Source organism: Triticum aestivum, chromosome 4D (genome assembly GCF_018294505.1).
Source record: "Triticum aestivum cultivar Chinese Spring chromosome 4D, IWGSC CS RefSeq v2.1, whole genome shotgun sequence".
In the NCBI taxonomy this organism is placed as follows: Eukaryota; Viridiplantae; Streptophyta; class Magnoliopsida; order Poales; family Poaceae; genus Triticum; species Triticum aestivum.
This window is the reverse complement of record NC_057805.1, coordinates 431389532-431396871: the sequence shown is the minus strand read 5'-3', so window position 1 is coordinate 431396871 and position 7340 is coordinate 431389532.

Sequence of the window (7340 nt, the reverse complement as noted above, 5' to 3'; positions counted from 1 at the left end):
CCTGCTCTGCGGGGTCTCCGCATGATCACTAGATCGGAAAGAGTAGCTACAAATGCTCCTAGAGCTGTTGGGTTCAAGGGAGAAGAAGGGCAAGGCTAGCTCTTGCTTTCCTCTCTCTATGGTGTTTGTGTAACTCTAAGAAGCCAACCCTTTGCATGGGTGCCCCAGGGGTTTTATATAGGCCTACCCCCCGGGGGTACAATTGTAATCCGGCTGGGCGCGGGTCCCAGTCGTCAGTGTCTACGCTCGCCGGCTTCTCCGCCGGCCGTTGGGGCCCGCCGACTGGTGGGTCCCGCCAGCTGCCGGCCTCTTGGTCGATAGGCCGGCCCCACTGCCTAGGGGTCTTGTCGGCGGCCGCTTACTGTAGCCTCATCTCTGATGACGAGGGCTTCGTCGAGGTAAGTGTGGCTACAGTGTGCCGCCTCGAGGGCTCTCACTGTAGCCTTACCTCGTCTTGTCTCCTTAATGTGGCACATGCTTCGAGGGAGGGGAGTAGCCGGCTCCGAGAAGCCTGTAGTGGATGGGCCGCCTTCGGGCCTCTCTCTGGCCGCCTCTCAGGGGCTGGGCCGCCTTCGCGCCTCTCTCTGGCTAAAGGGGCCCGCCGCCCGTGGGCCGTACTGGCGTCTGTCGTGGATGACGTTGAGGCCAGCATGGCTACAGTGTCGAGCCGGACAGGAGATGGCTGACCCGTACGGCGTCCTGTGGCCATGCTTGCCTCGGGCTTCGGGGGTAATGGGCCGCACTGTGGCCACACCCCGTCTTGTCAACGTTATGTGGGTGTAGTGCGGTCTTGGCCGGCTTCTTGGAGTCGGCGCTCTTCGTGGCCAGCTCTGGGGAGTCGGCGTTCTTCATGGCCGGCTCTGGGGAGTCGACATCCTCTATGGCCGGCTTCCTGGAGTCGGCCATCCCGTGGTTATCTTGGGGGGAGCTTGCTGAGGCTAGGTCGCCTTCTGAGAGTCGGCTTCAGAGGTAGCCGACCGGGGAAGGCGGCCCAATGCTTTGAATGCTTGAAGGCTCAAATGGCCTGATAATTTTTGAAGAGCCAGGGGCAGTCGGTTAGGCTACCCGTGGCCATTTACTCCGACACCTCCTTCCCCAAGTTTGTGGCGTACTTGCGGTTGGAGGAGTGCGGGATGAAGCAGGTGAAGAAGCGCGTGCAGCACACCGCCCTCGCCGGCGGCACCTCTCGCGGCGCACCGCCGCCGCCCACTCCACCAGCGCCGCGGCAACAGCCGCCTCCCGCGCCCCCGGGGTACTTCCCCCTCCCACCTGCGCCACCTGCCCCTCCCACCCCACCCCAGCGGCAAACGAGCTGCGGCCGGCGCAACAACAGCCGCGAGGGCGGGCGCCAAAAGCAGAACCAGCAGGCGCACGGGGGGGGAGGCTCGACAGCAGCAGCCCACGCCGCCGTGGACATACGGCACCAACCCGTGGACCGACATTGTTCACGCATACTCGATGCCGGTCCCACGGCCTCCTGCACCGGGCATCCTCGGGCCTCGTCCGGCGAGCCACCAGATGTACCTCGCCGTGCCCGGCGCCACCGCCTATCCGGCCCTGCCTGCACCGCCGGTGGCTATGGCACCACCCCGGTGCCCCTTATGGCGGGTTCTACCCGCCCCAGGTTCTGGCGCCATGGGATCCCGCCCTCCTGGCTGCCCTGCACTCGGCTCCGTCACCCAGTAACTATGGTGGCAGTGGCGACTGGTACATGGACTCGGGTGCCACCGCTCACATGACATCTCATCCCGGTAACCTCACCTCTTCCACTCCCGCTCATACTCCCACTCGCATCACCGTTGGTAACGGTTCCTCCTTAGCCATTACACATGTGGTCATATGTCATTTCCTTCTACTTCTACTCCTATCACCATGTCTAATGTTCTCGTCTCTCCTGACTTAGTCACGAACCTTGTGTCTGTTTGTCGCCTTGCTCGTGAGAATCCTAGTACTGTTGAATTTGATGATGTTGACTTTTCTATGAAGGACGCCCGTACCCGGATGGTTCTCCACCAATGTGATAGCCCCGACGAGCTCTACCTGGTGCCCTCCTCCGCCACCACCTCTACCCGCCCAATCGCCCTTGCCACCAGTGTCGACCTTTGGCATGCTCGTCTCGGTCATCCCAACTCCATCGTTTTGCGTCAGATTCTTCAGAGTTTTTCGTTCTCATGTAATATGGTTGACGACCACACTTGTGAGGCACGTTCATCTTCCCTTTAGTGTGTCTAAAACTATTTCCACTTTTTCATTTCAGTTATTTTATAGTGATGTTTGGACATCCCCGGTTGCAAGCAACACGGGCTACCTATACTATTTGGTGATTTTAGATGATTTCTCTCATTATGTGTGGACATTTCCTCTTCGTCGCAAGTCCGACGCTCTTGCCACACTCACCGCCTTTTATTCGTACGTCACCACACAGTTTGGTCATCCCATCCTTGCATTACAAACTAACAACGGAAAAGAGTTTGACAATGTCCCTGTTCATAACCTCCTAGCCTCCCACGGCACCATCTTTCGCCTCACTTGTCCCTATACGTCCGAACAAAATGGCCGCGCCGAGCGTGTCATTCGCACTCTTAATGAATGCGTCCGCACGTTGCTATTTCACTCTAACGTGCCCCCTCGGTTTTGGCCGGACGCTCTCGCCACCGCCAGCCTTCTCATGAACATCTGCCCGTGTCGCCCCTGCTGGAACTATGCTCCTCACCAGCTCCTCTTCGGTGCACCCCCATCTTATGATGGACTTCGCATCTTCGGGGTGTCTCTGTTATCCTAGCACCGCATCCACCACTCCCCACAAACTAGCTCCCCGGTCGGTTCCTTGCATTTTTCTCGGCTACCCTCCCAACACCAAAGGTTACCGGTGCTATGATCCAGTGTCCCACCGCGTTTTTACATCGCGGCACCTGTACTTTGATGAGACGGTGTTCCCTTTCCAGCAGGTACCATCCTCCGCCGAGCTGCCTCCGGTTCCTCCCGCGGTGCCCTACCTTGGTGCAGCACTCGCCACGGCTCGCCACCACAGTTGGCGGTCCGCCCCCTTCGCCGAGTCCCGCCCCCGCGTCACCCCCGAGCTCGGCGCCCTCTGCCACAGCAGTCCCCTCGGACGTCTCTGGCCCGGCCGCCTCCTCTAGCGGCGCCCCCTCCCTCGGCCGCCTCCGGTGCGGCCACCTCAGGCTCGCCCGCCTCGGGTGCAGCCTCCGGCTCGGTCGCCTCGGGTGTGACCTCCTCTGGCTCGGCTGCTACGGTCCCTACGGCTGCTTTGACCTCGGTGTGCTCTGAGACTGGCTCGACTTCATCATCACATGTCTCCCCTCCGGCTCCTTCGGAGGGTGCTGCACCCCCCTCCGGTGTGGTCACCCGGGCTCGTACTGGGATGTTCTGCCCTAGCATGCGTTACACCTCCGACGAGTACGCGTGTGCTGCATCCACCTCGGCGCCGTCTCCGCTACCTTCCTCCACTCGCGTAGCCCTTTGGCATCCGAACTGGCTCGCTGCGATGTGTGAGGAATTCGACGCCCTGCAGCGCAACCGTACGTGGCAGCTTGTTCCGCGGCCTCCCCACGCTAATGTCATCACTAGCAAGTGGGTGTTCCACCACAAGACTCACCCCGGCGGCTCCCTTGAGCGCTATAAGGCACGATGGGTGGTGCGAGGTTTTCGACAGCGTGCTGGCGTGGACTTCACCGACACCTTCGCCTCGGTTGTCAAACTGGGCACGATTCGCGCTGTCCTCCAGCTGGCTGTTTCTCGAGCCTGACCAGTTCACCAGCTCGACATGTCCAATGATTTCGTGCATGGTCATCTCGATGAGCAGGTGTTTTGTCAGCAGCCCACCGGCTTCGTCGACACCACATAATCGGACCATGTGTGCTTGCTTTCCCGTTCTCTTTATGGGTTGAAGCAGGCACCTCGGGCTTTGTAACGCCCACGATGCGGCTATATCTCCCACGTGTCGAGGCACGACTTAGAGGCATAACCGCATAGTGGTTTTGTCGCAAGAAGGGTCATCTTCACACAATCCCATGTAATGAACAAGAATGGGATAAAGAGTTGGCTTACAATCGCCACTTCACACAATACATGAATATAATTCATACATCATCCAAAATACAAGCATATAGACCGACTACGGCCAAAATCCAGATGAAAATAAGATAACCCCAAATGCTAGATCCCCGATCGTCCCAACTGGGCTCCACTACTGATCATCAGGAAAAGACACATAGTAACGACCACGTTCCTCGTCGAACTCCCACTTGAGATCGACCCCATCATCTGCACTGGCATCGTCGGCACCTGCAACTGTTTTGGTAGAATCTGTGAGTTACAGGGACTCAACAATCTCACACCCGCGAGATCAAGACTATTTAAGCTTATAGGAAAGGATGGTGTAATGAGGTGGAGCTGCAGCGGCAATAAGCATATATGGTGGCTAACTTGCGCAAATGAGAGCGAGAAGAGAAGCAACGGAACGGTCATCATCTAGCAATGACCAAGAAGTGATCCTGAACTCCTACTTAGGTCATACATAACTCAGACCGTGTTCACTTCCCGGACTCCGCCGAGAAGAGACCATCACGGCTACATACGCAGTTGATGTATTTTAATTGGGTCAAGTGACAAGTTATCTACAACCGGACATTAACAAATTCCCATCTGCCTCATAACCGCGGGCATGGCTTTCGAAAGATAATACCCTGCAGGGGTGTCCCAACTTAGCCCATCATAAGCTCTCACGGTCAACGAAGGATAAACCTTCTCCCGGAAAGACCCGATCAGTCTCGGAATCCCGGTTTACAAGACATCTCGACAATGGTAAAACAAGACCAGCAAAGCCGCCCGAAAGTGCCGACAAATCCCGATAGGAGCTGCACATATCTCGTTCTCAGGGCACACCGGATGAACACTACATACAGCTAAAACCAATCCTCGATTTTCCCCAAGGTGGCGCTGCAAGTGGCTCTAGTTTGGACCAGCACTCAGAGGAACACTGGCCCGGGGGTTTAAATAAAGATGACCCTCGGGCTCGCGAAAACCCGGGGGAAAAGGCTTAGGCGGCAAATGGTAAAACCAAAGTTGGGCCTTGCTGGAGGAGTTTTATTCAAGGAGAACTGTCAAGGGGGTCCCATAAATCACCCGACCGCGTAAGGAACGCAAACTCAAGGAACATAATCCCGGTATCACAGAAACTAGGGCGGCAAGAGTGGAACAAAACACCAGGCATAAGGTCGAGCCTTCCACCCTTTACCAAATATATATAGATGCATTAATTAAATAAGAGATATTGTGATATCCCAACATATCCATGTTCCAACATGGAACAACTTCAACTTCAACTTCACCTGCAACTAGCAACGCTATAAGAGGGGCTGAGCAAAAGCGGTAACTTAGCCAGACAACGGTTTGCTAGGAAAGGATGGTTAGAGGCTGACATGGCAATATGGGAGGCATGATATAGCATGTGATAGGTAGCGGAGCATGGCAATAGAGCGAACAACTAGCAAAGCAAAGATAGAAGTGATTTCGAGGGGTGGTCATCTTGCGTGCAAGGTTCTCAGAGTTGTCGAAAGCTTGATCCTCGTAAGCGTACTCGATAGGTTCCTCGTTCACGAACTCGTATCCTGGCTCTACCCAAGACAAGAACACAAGCAAACGGAACCACAATCAACCACGAGAAATGCACAAGCAACATGATGCAAAACAGGTCTGATATGCGAGAAATGATATGCGATGCATATGGGTGCTCCGGAAGGAAAATGATGAACATGGTAGTAACTTGGCAAACCAAGCATGCCACTGGAAAGATGAGATGATTTCGGTCGAAATCGATATGAAGATCACCGGAAACTGATGCACGGTTTGCAAATGGCAAGCAAAACAAGAATGACACGAATCTGCGATTAACTGCAAGATAGCACTTAAAATATAACAAGTAACAATGCTACAGAACTCCAACATAGCAACAACGCACATGGCAGTAATCTACAGGAGATGCTTGACAAAAGATGAACACTGATCTACGGCTAGATCACAACATATCAAGCTCAAACAAGCATGGCAAAAGTGCAAAAGATAACAGGATCACAGACTTGGTGAAATTACCGGACATGCAGAAAACAGCATCAGGTAGCAATGTTCAGAGCACGAAATCAACATGCTACAGGAACTTAACATAGCAAAGCAAGGCATAGCCGTGTTCTCCTAAATGCATATGACAAAAGTCCCTTACTGACCATAAGCGAAAAAGGACGAGAAGATATGATGGCAAGCATGTGAACATAGCAAGTTTCGTTATCAGGTTTCAGACTTAGCAGAAAACAGAGCATGGCAGAAACAATAATACGTAGGCCCCTTTGTGAGCTTGATTCACTCACTACAGAGGAATTCATGACAAACAAAGCATACCTACAGCAAGATGGCATGTTTATGAAGCTATCCATGGCAATAACAAAAGCATAGCATGTATGGATCAACTACAATAAGCTTGGCAAAAATGAATATCATGTTAAGAATCTGCCAGAAATATTTTATAGCAAAAGTAGAGCAAGATTGAGTCATGCTATGGCACTCCATAATTGCAAACAATCGCAGGGATGGATCAATTTCAACTATATCTATAAAACATCCTTACTGAACATCTCCAAAATATGCATAGATCTCTCTGTAGCATCAAGTTTACGTGGCAACGAAATAACAGCAGACAAGGACTTGGAGAAAATAGTCCCTGAAATCAGAAACATTACGGAGCCTACTTTGCATGCTTGTGCTAGTCACCACAGAGCTCACAAAAATACATAGACTACACCACTGGAAAGATGGCATGGCATACTTCAAAACACATGTAGATCTCATGCCCATAAGATGCACAGAATAAATGATACAAAAATGACAAATCTCCAAGTTCTGCTAAGAATCAGAGAATAACAGCAACTAGCCCTCTTCCAGCAGAACTTTGGGCATCCAGATGACCCCTAATGAACATGGTGCAATTGAACAAAATGAATAGGATCACGAGGCGAACAATTTGACATATTACACGCGCGAATCGGAGCTGCATGCAAGAAGTTACGCACTATTGAACAGAGGCATATGCTCTAAGATGAAGACTTGGAGAAAAAACGGGGTTCGAGGAGGAAGTCAACGCACGCTGTTGACTCGATCCAGATCGCGATCGAGGCTCGCTAGGGTTCGGGGGGGCACGGCGGCCGGAGCCTCTCGTCGGAGAAGAGGCCGCGGTGGCGTCGGAGGTGCGGGACGAGGAGGAGGACGGCGAGGACGAGGACGGCCCCGGCGGCGACGGGCGGCGCCGGCGGGCACGGCGACGCGGCGGC